General features: G+C 46.6%; 1 protein-coding gene and 1 long non-coding RNA gene across 3 annotated transcripts in view; one reads left to right on the top strand and one right to left on the bottom strand.

Annotated features, from left to right (window-relative positions):
• LOC106569086 (beta-1,4-galactosyltransferase 2) overlaps positions 1-16,163 on the bottom strand; it is a 141,538-nt gene that overhangs the window by 26,946 nt on the left and 98,429 nt on the right. The window lies entirely within an intron of this gene.
• On the top strand, positions 4,295-6,014 carry LOC123726675 (uncharacterized). The gene is made up of 2 exons (XR_006758766.1): positions 4,295-4,520; positions 5,532-6,014. It is a non-coding gene; the product is annotated as an uncharacterized lncRNA (long non-coding RNA).

Genomic DNA, 16,163 nt, shown 5'->3' with positions numbered 1-16,163 from the left:
TAATCCTGTAATACCTGAGATGCAACCAAATAATCCTCAGGTAAAATATATTGTTACAAATCCACTGGCACTGGCATTCAAAACATGAACTCCATTTGAGGAGACATGGGGTTTGGTAAGCACATTAACTTGGTACAAACATATCACTGAGGACAGTTATCAGTAAAATGAGATCAACAAGGTCAACACATTTATGACAGTTTTTTTTTGTTTTTATATCTTTTTTTGACAAGATGTCAACCTATATTGGCTTCATGCAAATCTGTTTTTAGATGTAATGTAGCTAAGAGCTGTACAATACATTAAAAACATATTGTACGTCATTAAAAAGTAGGAAGCAAAAATATTCTGTTACAAAAAGTTTCTCCTCCCAGTTCTTGCAGAGAAGATGATAGAGTGTCTCTCTTTTGCAGCCTCTGGTTCCAATCAATACTTATGTTCATTTTAATATTTTCAATGGCACGAAAAAGGGAACATTAGAGACTTGTGGCTTTATCCGACAGACAAAGACCGATAAGGTAATATATCTTTAAAATGCCAAATTGCCTTTTTTTTCTCCAGTTGGTGAGCTCATTAAACATTATTGGAGTCATTTTTATTGCTTTAATAAGACATGTTCCCCCTGAACCATCAGGCATCGCTAGCAAATGGAGCTGTATATCTGTGAGGAACATTCACATCCATAATAGGGACGACAGGACTGCACACCCACCATTCTGCCACCACAGAAGAAGAGCGCTGGTGTTAGGATGATAGGATCAGGAGACATGGGTTTCAAACAGATGGTTAGAGAATCTGAATGGGACCTGCTAATTAAGCAATCTCATCACTCAGCACAACAACAGAAATTTCCTGAGTATTTTTCTGGGTTATTCTGAAATATTAATTGTCCAATATTTCATGCATTTCAGACTGGAAAAGGTTTTCATGTTAATTCTTGTGTTTAAACTTCACCAGCAGACATGGATCTGTCTGTGTGGTCAATCTACAAAAAGTAACCTTCCTAGGATGAAAAGACACTGGCAGTAGCCTTAAGGTGAGGGGATTCCTTAAACATTGACAGAACAAGGAGGAGGAGCTAGAAAATATATATATATTTTTTTATAATTCCAAAATTCGAATTATAGTGTAGATAGTGTAACTATATTTAGTACCTAAAATGACTGATGTTGGGGCGTATGGTACTGTCCAGTCCACCATTACCTTCAGCCCATACCTGATACACAACGCATCCGTAAAAACTCCACAACTTCCAAGAACAGGAGACAGAGAGATAACTTTCCCTTCCATCTTACAGTATTGTCCTGTCCTGGCTCTCTCTGGCAGCTCAGTGGTGTTCTCTCTATACATGCCCTGTGAGGCAATCAACCCCATTATCTTTATCTGATAATCACCAGGATAACTCATCAGGGCTCTCCCTCTGTATCGCCACTGTGTTGCCACGCTGACGCTGTCTCCCTCCAACTCTCCCAGCTGGCTGACCGACCGCAGTCGCAGTCAGACGTACCTGGACAGTTGCTATGGAGACAGATTAGGTCCAACCTTCAGACCCAGCGATGCCTGGCTCATTCTTGAGTGATTGCATTCAGCGTTGTCGGATGGACTGCCGCTGTGCGCTGAGTTTATCAGTCCCTAGCAGACTGACCCTATCACCCATCGCTGCTATCAATGCAGGGTGAGGGAGGTCACCAGTGAGAGTTAAACTAGATTGAGGGCCGTCACTTGCTGACCGTGTGTGTGTGTGTGTGTGTGTGTGTGTGTGTGTGTGTGTGTGTGTGTGTGTGTGTGTGTGTGTGTGTGTGTGTGTGTGTGTGTGTGTGTGTGTGTGTGTGTGTGTGTGTGTGTGTGTGTAAGGGAACAAGTGGCATAATAAGGTAAAGCATGACACTATCAGATAAAACTCAAATATGCACTCTGTTTTAAGATGATACACTGTTCAAGATCTAACAACCTGCTGATGTTGTTTTTGTAAACTACAGTATCTTTGATTTGGGGTTGTGATCTCCTCTTCACGTCAACATCTAGAATTCTAGCACGCTCATCAAAGCTCCATTAGCGGTTGCTTTCATAATAACCATATTCCACCATAGCATTGGCTTTATGAAAGGCTCTTACAAGGGAGAGGTGCTGGCTGGCGAAGGGCCAGGCTAACTAATTTCCAGTAATGAATCAGGGCTATTGAAGCAAAGACGATTCCCGTCATAATAAAGGCTACGCACTCCGGAGAATTCAATTGGAGGTTCTCTTTGTCTCATCAATAGCTTTACATCGCAAGTCACACTGTAGGAACATGACAAAACAGGCCATAAAATACTGTGCGAGACATAAGACATGGACAAGCACGCAATTATCTCACGAAGCCACTGAGGCATACAGTACATGTACACACATCGATCCAACAGTATGCTGCACTCTGATGCTGTGCTGCTGCATAAGCTGCATAGCTGGTCGAATATAAAGCAGAGAGATTGCAAGTAGCACGGCCATTCCAACATGAAAGTCAATATCAAATGGCTTGACATACTGTGCCTATCTATCTTAAGATGAATGCATTAACTGCAAGTCGCTTTGGATAAGAGCATCTGCTAAATTACTAAAATGTAAAATGTAATTCAAACCTCCCTTGAGGATTAAAGAGTTTTTGGTACAAAACATAAAACATAGCGCATGAATTAAAGAAACTATGGCTAGGTACTGTTCAGCAGGACTGTACACTGATAAACAAGCAGACTGTAGCATTTGGAATGTTGTGACATGACAGCATAGGTCACAGTAGCTTTATGGGAGGTTTGATGGCATGTGTCACTCAGTGGAGATCAGCACACATCATCAGTCATCCAGGCAGCGACAGCCAACCAGGACTGTCCTTCACTCACTGTGTTGTTCTCAAATGGCTTCTGCCAACATGTCCCTGAATTAGACTGAGACAAGCAGCACTCAGGCCATGGGGAGCAGGTGGTAACTGCCGCGTCACGAAGGCAGGAGTCACAGGAGTCAGACGTGCCAAATGATCACGGAGGTGGAAAGAGAGGATCTACTGGACCACTCTCAACAGTTTCACAAGCTGAGCCAAGACATTCTACCTTGTTGCATTCCATGTTAACTGGGCCAGGGCCAGGGCCAGGTGCCTGTGGATGACTCTCTGGGTGGGTGAGTCACGCATAGTGTTGATGGCTTCAAATCACTTTGTATTAGGAGCAATTGGGCACAAGCTGCCTCGCAATAATACTGACGGAGGCTCCTCAAATCCCCCTGTCACTGTGAGTTATACCCCCGTTCGTTGGTGTTATTGCTGCTAAGAGAAGAAAAAGGTCTGGGGCTTCTGCTGTGTAAGCGTGCACGACAAGCCCTGCTAATTTGATTGCGATGTTCTCGTATCTGTCCGGATGCATCAAGCATGCATGGCATGAAAAGACCGCTTATCCTGCCATTTACTTTTAAGGCAATTCTCCACATGCAACTAACTGGATCTCAGGCGAGCATGCCACAAAACATTTGGAAATATCATTACCAACATCCCACAAAGAAGGACCTTTCTGCTGTAGTATTGGTATACAAGAGATAGTGAATGAAACAAACTACTAGCCTACATTTGGTTCACATCAGCAAATAATTAATTTCTTGGTTTCACTGTAGGTTTGTGTGAAAGTGCCTTTAATAACCTTGGATAGTCAACTGAACATGAAAAGGTTTCACCCCAATCAGAGAAACCAGTTAACATCTCTTTGATAGCTGATTAAAGAATAGATGTAACATAACTGTAATCGCATATCCCTTTCCATTACCAACTGCAACATGATACACTAAGTATTATGAAAGAGCATATTCTACTCTTAGGGAAGAGAGAGAGAGAGAGAGAGAGAGAGAGAGAGAGAGAGAGAGAGACGGAGGGACGGAGGGACGGATGGAGAGAGGGAGAGAGAGACGGACGGACAGACGGAGAGAGGGAGAGAGAGACGGACGAATGGACGGAGAGAGGGAGAGAGAGACGGACGGACGGAGAGAGGGAGAGAGAGATGGACGGATGGACGGAGAGAGGGAGAGAGAGACGGACGGACAGATGGAGAGAGGGAGAGAGAGACGGACGGACAGACGGAGAGAGGGAGAGAGAGACGGACAGACAGACGGAGAGAGAGGGAGAGAGACGGACAGACAGACGGAGAGAGAGGGAGAGAGAGACGGACAGACAGGTGGAGAGAGAGGGAGAGAGAGACGGACAGACAGATGGAGAGAGAGGGAGAGAGAGACGGACAGACAGACGGAGAGAGAAGGAGAGAGAGAGACGGACAGACAGACGGAGAGAGAAGGAGAGAGAGACCGAGAGAGAGAGAGAGAGAGAGAGAGAGAGAGAGAGAGAGAGAGAGAGAGAGAGAGAGAATTCTGGGCAATTCTGTTTTGCATGGCCTCGTTGATCAACAGACACCATTATAGGATAAAGTATCCCATAGAAAAACTGGGGGAAAAAATGATCCAACAGGGAAAAGCGACACAGGACAAGATACTCTTCAGAAGTACACAAGGTGAGTGTTGTCAGGCGTCTATTCCATTGGACATGTGATATGAATATCAATCCAAACTAATTAAACCTGTTAGTTATACATGGCCTGGTTTGAAATTGTAACAGACATTAGCAAAATGGAGCAGTCTCCAACTCATCGGCTGTAGTGTTATTAATACACCATGGCTTCCACTTGGACGGTCTCCCAAATGGCACCCTATTCCCTACAAAGTGCACTACTTTTGACCAGGGCCTATAAGGATCTGGTCAAAAGTAGTGCACTATATAGGGAATAAGATGCCATTTGGGACACATCCTTGGTTATTAACTGGTGCAGTGAGATACTGATAAGGCTTTTACTGGGCCGAGGGAACATAAATCACCTATTTTTAAATAAACGTGGTTGATGTTACATAAAGAGATAGTGCCTGTGTGATGTATTAGGAATTTTAAAGCTGTTGTTTATTCATGACCATACATACAGGGTCAATACATTTTGAGACAGCGGCAGGGGCGTCATGCACCCAGGATTTTAGAGGGGGCACAAAGTACATGAAAATGGATGGGGTTGGAGAATTCTGCATTTTTCAAACACCTGAAACAGATTTTTCCTGCAATCTAGAGCCATAATCATAATACCTAATTGTATATAAAAATATACGTATTTTTTTCTGCCTAGGTTATCAAAGCATACCTCTTTACCTGTTCAAATGCCATTTTAATGAGGATGTCATTCTGACTGTTGTAAATCACACATCTCAATATAATGCACTAACATGCCTAGGATGCTAGACCAACCAAACAGGATTCTAGGTACACCAAACATGATGCTAGGCTAACCAAACAGGATGCCAGGCCAACCAAACAGGATGCTAGGCCAACCACACAGGATGCTAGACCAACCAAACAGGATTCTAGGTATACCAAACATGATGCTAGGCTAACCAAACAGGAAGCTAGGCCAACCAAACAGGATGCTAGGCCAACCAAACAGGATGCTAGGCAAACCACACATGATTTTTTTCTCTTCCAGGATGGAAGGTGGAGAGAGGTGATGGACTCCTTTCTCTGTGGTGGATGGATGGCTTGCTGTTAAACGACTGGATGGTTCACTTTCAACCATGTCCCCTGAGCCGGAAACAACTACTATGTTTTACTGTAGCATGTAGACTTGATCTATCTATCTGATGACATGCAAGTGTCTCTCTACTGTCTCTGTTTGACGAAGATGCCGGCAAAGGGATTTCCTTCCTATCTTTTCCATTTCCATTTTAGAGCATATTTTAACTGTAACATAGCTCCTCATGATACCTGCATATCTCTGGATCAAGTACAGTACTGTTGGCACTTTCAATTGTATGCTGTATCACAAATGGCACCCTATTCCCTAAATAGTGCACTACTTTTGATCAGGCTTTGGTAGTGCACTATGTAGGGAATGTGGTGAAATTTCTGACACAGCCCTACTGCTAGTACTGTATTATTCCATTTGTTAATTAAAAGGCTGTCCACAAGAGCTTCTATAAGAACTGCCTATTCATTCCCCTTCACACAGATAGGAGAAATTGAATAGGAATGCCACTCTCTTAAATTAACCTGTTAACTGGAAAAAAAGGATGTTGTTATCCCCCACATTGACCACATTCATTCCCCCCCAAAAAGATACAAATATATATGTTTTGTCGTCACATAGGTGGAGTAAAATGTGTTGTTTTACAGGGTCAGCCTCCTCGCTCAAGGGCACATCAACAGATTTAAGAACTGTAGCACTAATAATACAGATAACTGTAGCACTCTTTTCACTTCAGTAAACTTGACCTTACAAATAAAACGTGGTTGGAAGATTTGTAACTATCCTCCTAGTACCTAGGGTTGCAAAGGGTCGGAAACTTTACGATAAATTTACGAAATTTTTCATGGGAAGTTAAACCCTGGAATTTGGTGAATTTTGCTTAAATTCATCAACAAAGTTAGCTTACAACAGTCAACCTTTTTTGTGGGATACACATAAGGCAATTCTAGTGTCTTGTGGCATATTTTGGTTAAACTATCCCCAATTCAATGGAATTGCAACCCTCTGCTTGCACAGTGCATTATTCCATCACATGTGCAGCTAATTCTCTGTCACAACTTCCGCCGAAGTTGGGTCCTCTCCTTGTTCGGGCGGCGCTTGGCGGTCGGCGTTGCCGGTCTTCTAGCTATCATCGATCCATTTTTCATTTTCCATGTGTTTTGTCTTGTTTTTCCTCACACCTGGTTTCAATTCCCTCAATTAATTGTTGTGTATTTAACCCTCTGTTCCCCCCCATGTCTTTGTGTGGGATTGTTTATTGTAGTGCTTGTGCACGTTCCCCGTGAGCGCACAACGGGTTATTTGTGTGCCCATTTATCTTGTTGTTCTGGATGCCGTTGGATGCCGTTCATTTTCCATGTGTTTTGTCTTGTTTTTCCTCACACCTGGTTTCAATTCCCTCAATTACTTGTTGTGTATTTAACCCTCTGTTCCCCCCATGTCTTTGTGTGGGATTGTTTATTGTAGTGCTTGTGCACGTTCCCCGTGAGCACACAACGGGTTATTTGTGTGCCCATTTATCTTGTTGTTCTGGATGCCGTTGGTTTTGCTTAATAAATCTCTGGTTATTACCCAGTTCTGCTCTCCTGCGCCTGACTTCTCTGCCGCCAATTACGCACCCCGTTACAAAATCCCACACCCAACATATGGAGTCAGCAGGAGCAGGTGCCCCTGGAATAGGGGTGGAGGAGCGCGTCCGGGAGCATGCGGCGATGCTCCACCATCTCCAAACTATGGACCGCTGGGGGAGACAGGGAGTTCCTCCAGCGCCTCCACCAACACAACCAGGGTCTCCACTACTCGCGCCACCTTCATCCGGTCCCAGTGGGATTCGTCTTGCCCTTCCCCGGGAGTATGAAGGGACGGCTGCACGCTGCCAGGGTTTCCTGTTGCAGCTCGACCTCTACCTGGCAACCGTCCACCCGGCTCCTTCAGGTCGTGAGAAGGTGTCCACCCTCGTCTCGTGCCTCTCTGGGAAAGCCTTGGAGTGGGCCAACGCCGTGTGGGGAGAAGGAGATGCGGCGCTGGACCATTTCGAGGATTTCACCCGCCGCTTCCGGGCAGTCTTTGACCATCCACCCGAGGGTAGAGCGGCGGGTGAACGTCTCTTCCATCTGAGGCAGGGGACAAGGAGCGCCCAGGAGTTCGCCATGGATTATTGGACCCTGGCCGCCGGCGCGGGATGGAACGATAGGGCCCTGATCAACCACTATCGCTGCAGTTTGCGTGAAGACGTCCGTTGGGAGTTGGCCTGCAGGGACACCACCCTCACCTTCGACCAGCTGGTGGACCTGTCCATTCGGCTGGATGACCTGCTGGCCACTCGCGGACGTCCAGATCGGGTTCTGTCGGTTCCATCCCCCAGCACCGCCGCTCCGGTGCCCATGGAGCTGGGAGGTGCTGTGCTTAGGGAGACAGGAGGAGGTTCCGGCTCGTGCACCATCTGTGGCCGCAGAGGTCACACTGCTGGTCGGTGCGGGGTTGGTTCCTCTGGGGATCGAGGCAGCAGGCAGGGCACTCTGGCATCATCCAAGGTGAGCCGGCACCCTTCTCACCCAGAGCCCTCTATTGCACACATGTTTTTGTATGTTTCTTTTCCTGAGTTTTCCCCGCATTCCCAGCATAAGGCGCTCGTCAATTCAGGCGCGGCTGGGAATTTTACAGACAGATCGTTTGCCCTTAGTTTAGGGATCCCCATTGTTCCCGTGGCTGTGTCCTTCCCCGTTCACGCCTTAGACAGTCGACCATTAGGGTCAGGGTTGATTAGGGAGGCCACCGCTCCTCTGGGTATGGTGACGCAGGGGGTCACAAGGAGAGAATCAGTCTCTTCCTCAATGACTCTCCTGCGTTTCCCGTGGTGCAAGGCCTACCCTAGTTAGCTTGTCATTACCCCACTGTTTCTTGGCAATGGAGGGCTCTCACGGGGTGGTCGCGAGAGTGCTCGGGGAGGTGTGTAGGGGTTTCCGTTGGTGCTACTACGGTGGAAAGTCCAGACCAGGTCTCCACCGTGCGCATTCCCCCTGAATATGCTGATTTGGCTCTAGCCTTCTCCAAAAAGAAGGCGACTCAATTATCACCCCATCAACGGGGCGATTGTGCGATAAGTCTCCTGGTAGACGCTGCACTTCCCAAGAGTCACGTGTATCCCCTCTCACAGGCGGAGACGGCAGCTATGGAAATATATGTCTCCGAATCCCTGTGTCAGGGGTACATTCGGTCCTCCATTTCACCCGCCTCCTCGAGTTTCTTTTTTGTGAAGAAGATGTAGGGAGGTCTGCGCCCGTGTATTGACTACCGAGGCCTAAATCAGATTACGGTGAGGTACAGTTACCCGCTACCTCTTATCACCACGGCGATTGAGTCAATGCACGGGGCACGCTTCTTCACCAAACGAGATCTCAGGAGTGCTTACAACCTGGTGCGTATCCAGGAGGGAGACGAGTGGAAGACGGCGTTCAGTACGACCTCAGGGCATTATGAGTACCTCGACCTGCATGGGCATGGTGTAGTGGTGTATATTGATGACATTCTGATAAACTCCGCTACACGCGCCGAGCATGTGTCCCTGGTGCACAGGGTGCTTGGTCGACTGTTGGAGCATGACCTGTACGTCAAGGCTGAGAAATGCCTGTTCTTCCAGTAGTCCGTCTCCTTCCTAGGGTACAGCATTTCCACCTCGGAGATGGAGAGTGACCGCATTTCAGCCGTGCGTAATTGGCCGACTCCCACCACGGTAAAGGAAGTGCAGCGGTTCCTAGGGTTTGCCAATTACTACCGGAGGTTTATCTGGGATTTTGGTCAGGTAGCGGCTCCCATTACCTCACTGCTGAAGGGGGGCCCGGTACGTCTGCAGTGGTCAGCTGAGGCAGACAGGGCTTTTGGTCACCTGAGGGCTCTGTTTACCTCGGCTCCCGTGCTGGCCCATCTGGATCCCTCTTTGGCGTTCATAGTGGAGGTGGACGCGTCCGAGGCTGGGACAGGAGCCGTGCTCTCTCGCGCTCGGGTACGCCATCGAAGCTCCGCCCCTGTGCCTTCTTCTCAAAGAATCTCAGCCCGGCGGAGCGAAACTATGACGTAGGGGACCGGGAGCTGTTGGCTGTCGTCAAGGCTCTGAAAGCGTGGAGACATTGGCTTGAGGGGGCTAAATACCCTTTTCTCATCTGGACTGACCACTGCAATCTGGAGTACATCCGGGCAGCGAGGAGACTGAACCCTCGCCAGGCAAGGTGGGCCATGTTTTTCACCCGTTTTGTTTTTTTTCCTTTCCTACAGACCAGGTTCCCAAAACTTGAAGGCAGACGCACTGTCCCGACTGTATGACACAGAGGAGCGGCCCATGGATCCCACTCCCATACTCCCGGCCTCCTGCCTCGTGGCGACGGTAGTGTGGGAGCTGGATGCGGACATTGAGCAGGCGTTACGTGCAGAGCCCGCTCGCCTCCAGTGTCCCGTTCCGTCTGCTGTCCGTGACCGGTTGATCTATCGGGCCCTCCTCTGGTCATCCTGGGATCAGTCGGACGGTGCACTGTTTGGTTGGGAAGTACTGGTGGCCTACCTTGACCAAGGACGTGAGGGTTTATGTTTCCTCCTGCTCGGTGTGTGCCCAGTGTAAGGCTCCTAGGCACATGCCCAGAGAGAAGCTACACCCCTAACCCGTTCCACAGCGGCCTTGGTCGCACCTGTCGGTGGATTTTCTTACTGACCTCCCCCCCTCACAGGGAAACACCACGATCCTGGTCGTTGTGGATCGTTTCTCTAAGTCCTGTTGTCTCCTCCCTCTGCCCGGTCTTCCTACGGCCCTACAGACTGCGGAATCCCTGTTTACTCACGTCTTCCGTCACTACGGGGTGCCTGAGGATATAGTGTCTGATCGGGGTCCCCAGTTCACGTCGAGAGTTTGGAAGGCGTTCATGGAACGTCTGGAGGTCTCGATCAGCCTCACCTCGGGTTTTCACCCCGAGAGTAACGGGCAGGTAGAGAGAGTCAACCAGGATGTGGGCAGGTTTCTGCGGTCCTATTGCCAGGACCGGCCGGGGGAGTGGGCGGCGTTTGTGCCCTGGGCCGAGATGGCGCAGAACTCGCTTCGTCCCTCCTCCACTAACCTCTCCCCCTTTCAGTGCTTATTGGGGTACCAGCTGGTTTTGGCGCCGTGGCATCAGGGTCAGACCGAGACTCCTGTGGTGGACGACTGGTTCAGGCGCGAGGAGGAGACATGGGTGGCCGCCCATGTTCACCTCCAGCGAGCCGCGCTGCACCAAAAGACCAGCTCGCACCGTCACCACAGTGAGGCCCCGGTGTTCGCACCGGGGGACCGGGTCTGGCTCTCGACCCGAAACCTTCCCCTTCGCCTGCCCTGCCGGAAGCTGGGTCCGTGGTTTGTGGGGCCATTCAAAGTCCTGAGGAGGGTGAACGAGGTGTGTTACAGGTTACAGCTTCCCTCTGATTACCGTATTAACCCTTCGTTCCATGTGTCTCTCCTCAGGCCAGTGGTGGCTGGTCCACTCCAGGAATCTGAGGTGCGGGAGGTTCCTCCGCCCCCTCTGGACATCGAGGGGGTCCCGGCGTACTCCGTTCGTTCCATCCTGGATTCGAGGCGTCGGGCAGGGGGCCTTCAGTACCTTGTAGAGTGGGAGGGGTACGGCCCGGAGGAGAGGTGCTGGGTTCCGGTTGCGGATGTTTTGGACCCTGAACTGCTGCAGGAGTTTCACCGTCGCCGCTGGAGCCGCGCGTTAAGGGGGGGTACTGTCACGACTTCCGCCGAAGTCGGCTCCTCTCCTTGTTCGGGCGGCGTTCGGCGATCGACGTCACCGGCTTTCTAGCCATCGGCGCTCCATTTTTCATATTCCCATTTGTTTTGTCTTGTTCCATTGACACCTGGTTTTCATTCCCTAATCACACTGAATGTATTTAGTCCTCTGTTCCCCTCCATGTCTTTGTGTGAAATTGTTTTGATGTTAAGTGGGTATTGTTACACGCCAGACTTTTGTTTATGTTCCGTGTTTTGGGCACGTTATATGTAGTTATGTGCTTTCGTTTGGATCGTAATAAAAAGTGCGCCTGTTAACTACACTCTGCTCTCCTGCACCTGACTTCGCCTCCAGTACACACCCTTAACAGTATTATTATTAATTTGCCTATATTTCCGTTAATTCCATATATTCCCATTAATTCCCACGGAAAGTTTCCACCTCTGAATATTCCCCAAAATGTGCAACCCTACTAGTACCTTCAGGCCTATGCACAGATACATAATTAGAAATGCAGCTACGTGTCTGTGAAAATCCTTACTTCAGTCAAGATGAGAGCGTCTACACCTGGCGAGCAGCAGTCTTTGCGGGACCACATGTAGTAGTACTATCAGAATGATACGAATGTTAATGAGTACTGTACTTGGTCCCGGTGGTGAGAATTGGAACATGATCAAGAGCCTTCAGAATGCTCTCTTTCATTATTCCAAGAGCATCTGTCTCATCATGTCTCGTGTTGCTTTACACCATGTGTTGAGAATCATTGAAATAGAGAATCATCATCCTATTAACGACTAGAGAAAACATTGTATGAAATCATGTTCCTCATGATGTGTTCCAAGCACAAATCATCTCAATGCAGTCAAATGGTGCGCTGGTAAATATATCCTACCTGGAAAAATCGAAACACGTTCTGTTAACTATATCATAATTGCGGTATGTTATTACTGTAAATCCAATATCGTACTGTTTATTGAATGTTTGAGCCTGGGAATTTTTTTATTTTTTTTTATGGATTTACTCAGACCGGCAAAATTTGTTTTGGTAAGGGTACAGCGGGGTGTATATAAAACAGAAACATTCTGTACTGAGCATTCTGGCTTCATACCGCACCCGTCATAAAATATTGAACATGTGAACATGAAGCTATTGATGCATTTGCTGGGTGGTTGAAGGGGGATCCTTGCATGGCAGGATTTGATTCCATTTCATTTCTTTGTAAATTGATTCCACCTGAACTGTGTCAATTCTCAGTGCCCTGTACAACAATGTGATTTGATGGGGGTAGCCTAAATCCTTCTATATATTTATCTCAGGTCAGTCAATAATTAAAGCATGACAGAAGCTGACCAATTTACCACTGCTTTAAAGGTCAGCAATATGGAGAACAAACAATGGCTACGTCCCACATGGCATCCTAGTGCCTTTAAAGTGCACTACGTTTGACGAATCGAATGCGAAAGTGCACTTAAAGCTTCTTGTCTACGTCAACATTGTAGTGCACTATAAAAGGAATAGGATGCCATTTGGGACACAGATCTCCTGCTGTGGCCCCTGCTGTCTATAGCAACTTTCAGTATGGACAGTTTAGATAGGTGAACCCCCAGTTCCATAGCCTCAGGAGCCCAGAGCAGTCTGCTGCCTGTGTGTCCACCTCGACAACCTCAGTGTCAGAATGGTAAAAACGCAACGCATTCTGTCCACCTACAGTAGACAAACTCACCGTCAGAATAGAGAGGCAACGGCCCTGCAGCAAAACATACTGCAGTATGGACACTTTACTACAAGCAATGGAAGGAGATGCCATCCATGGTTGATGTTAACCCTTGTCATATTACTGTTGTTATCACTTTGTTGGCATCATCATGTATGCTGCGTTTGCAGGATTTTCCTACTGATTTGTGTTTGACCAATCAAATATTTAAATACTAAATCCACTCTCTTCAGTTTAGCAGACCCCAGACATTTTTAGATGGTTCATTATTAATATCTTGACCATGAAAAAGATGAATAAACTGCATCCAACATGTGCATTAGACATTATTAACAACATCAATAAATGTTCCAATAAACATGAGTGAATAAAGCTGTCTGACAATCTAAAATGTAATTTTGTAAATGTCAAAAGAAGCAACTTGATCATTCCTACATTATTGCTGTCAAACAATCACAATAAAGGGGGCACATACACTGAGTGTACAAAACATTAAGAACACCCCCCCTTCACCTTCAGAACAGCCTCAATTCAAGAGCATGGACTCTACAAGGTGTCGAAAGCCTTCGAAAAGTGATGCTGGCCGCTGTTGACTCCAATGCTTTCCACAGTTTTGTCAAGTTGGCTGGATGTCCTTTGGGTGGTGGACCATTCTTGATACACACAGGAAAATGTTGAGGCAAAAAAAACCTGCAGCGTGACAGTTCTTGACACAAACCGGTGCGCCTGGCATCTACTACCATACCCCATTCAAAGGCACTTCAATATTTATACAATCCATGTCTCAATTGTCTCAAGGCTTAAAAATCCTTCTTTAACCTGTCTCCTCCCCTTCATCTACACTGATTGAAGTGGATTTAACAAGTGACATCAATAAGGGATCATAGCTTCCACCTGGATTCACCTGGTCAGTCTATGTCATGGTGTTCTTAATGTTTTGTATACTCAGTGTATAAAGAGAGAGGACATTAGGCAATTAAATAATTAGTCTTTAATTTCCTAAATGGACCTCATTCTGCTCCAGAGAACCAGTAATAGGATTGTGTATTTAAACCCTGGTGTGTGTGTGTGTGTGTGTGTGTGTGTGTGTGTGTGTGTGTGTGTGTGTGTGTGTGTGTGTGTGTGTGTGTGTGTGTGTGTGTGTGTGTATGTGTGTGTGTGTGTGTGTGTGTGTGTGAGAGAGAGAGAGAGTGAATAGCAGGATTTACAGTTAGATGACACTGCTTTTACACTTTAATTACCCATCCAATTACACTGAATAAAACAGGGAAGTGCACACATACAATTTAATAAATGGATGGCATGACTCCACTTCTATCCATAAATGACATGGATTCAAGTATGGCAAATGCCATTAGAAAAATCTAACAACTAAGACCCAGAGTAGTACTTAGGAGATAGAAGGATAGAAGATCCATCCGTTACAGTGACACTAGGATTTCATTGATTACATGAATATGACAGAACGAGACCATTGTAGGTTTGAGCTTGTTAGATTTGTCCTTTGTTGTGGAATAGATACAGATCCTGATGAATTCATTGCTTAACATGGCTCCCCTTAGAGAGTACTGGAGCTCCAGATCAAATTGCTATTTCAAATCTAACATCAAACAACAGCGCAGGTAAGGTATATCATAAAATACCTCTAAAAACTTGAATCATTAATGCATCTGTCTAGACAGACAATTGAAAACAAATTCATGGTCTAGGTTGTTTGGGGTTGTTTTGTATTCATCTCTGCCTTTAAAATAAGTATCTGGTGAGCTGTATTGGAAATACAGTCATTATTTGTAGCTCATTGAGTGTGCAGACAACTGTCCTTGATATAGAGAGTGAATGTGTGATGTAAATACAAGCAGGTATGAGTAGACCCAAGTAGCCAATACTACATGCGGATACAGTGCCTTGCGAAAGTATTCACCCCCTTGGCATTTTGTTGCCTTATAACCTGGAATTAAAATAGATTTTTTGGGGGGTTTGTATCATTTGATTTACACAACATGCCTACCACTTTGAAGATGCAAAATATTTTTTATTGGGAAACAAACAAGAAATATTACAAAAAAAATTGAAAACTTGAGAGTGCGTAACTATTTACCCCCACAAAGTCAATACTTTGTAGAGCCACCTTTTGCAGCAATTACAGCTGCAAGTCTCTTGGGATATGTCTCTATAAGCTTGGCACATCTAACCACTTGGATTTTTGCCCATTCTTCAAGGCAAAACTGCTCCAGCACCTTCAAGTTGGATGGGTTCCTGCTGGTGTACAGCAATCTTTAAGTCATACCACATTCTCAATTGGATTGAGGTCTGGGCTTTGACTAGGCCATTCCAAGACATTTAAATGTTTCCCCTTAAACCACTTGAGTGTTGCTTTAGCAGTATGCTTAGGATCATTGTCCTGCTGGAAGGTGAACCTCCGTCCCAGTCTCAAATCTCTGGAAGACTGAAACAGGTTTCCCTCAAGAATTTCCCTGTATTTAGCGCCATCCATCATTTCTTAAATTCTGACCAGTTTCCCAGTCCCTGCCGATGAAAAACATCCCCACAGCATGATGCTGCCACCACCATGTTTCACTGGGAGGATGGTATTCTCGGGGGGATGAGAGGTGTTGGGTTTGTGCCAGACATAGTGTTTTCCTTGATGGCTAAAAAGCTCAATTTTAGTCTCATCTGACCAGAGTACCTTCTTCCATATGTTTGGGGAGTCTCTCACATGCCTTTCATTTTTTTCTATAAGCAATAGCTTTTTTCTGGCCACTCTTCCGTAAAGCACAGCTCTGTGGAGTGTACGGCTTAAAGTGGTTCAATGTCCAGATACGCCAATCTCCGCTGTGGAGCTTTGCAGCTCCTTCAGGGTTATCTTTGGTCTTTTTGTTGCCTCTCTGATTAATGCCCTCCTTGCCTGGTCCGTGGGTTTTGGTGGGCGGGGCTCTCTTGGCAGTTTTGTTGTGGTGCCATATTCTTTCCATTTTTTAATAATGGATTTAATGGTGCTCCGTGGGATGTTCAAAGTTTCTGATATTTTTCTATAACTCAACCCTGAGCTGTACTTCTCCACAACTTCGTCCCTGACCTGTTTGGAGAGCTCCTTGGTCTTCATGGTGCCGCTTGCTTGGTGGTGCCTCTTGC

Source organism: Salmo salar, chromosome ssa14, assembly GCF_905237065.1.
Source record: "Salmo salar chromosome ssa14, Ssal_v3.1, whole genome shotgun sequence".
In the NCBI taxonomy this organism is placed as follows: domain Eukaryota; kingdom Metazoa; phylum Chordata; class Actinopteri; order Salmoniformes; family Salmonidae; genus Salmo; species Salmo salar.
This window is presented reverse-complemented; position numbering and strand designations above follow the sequence as displayed.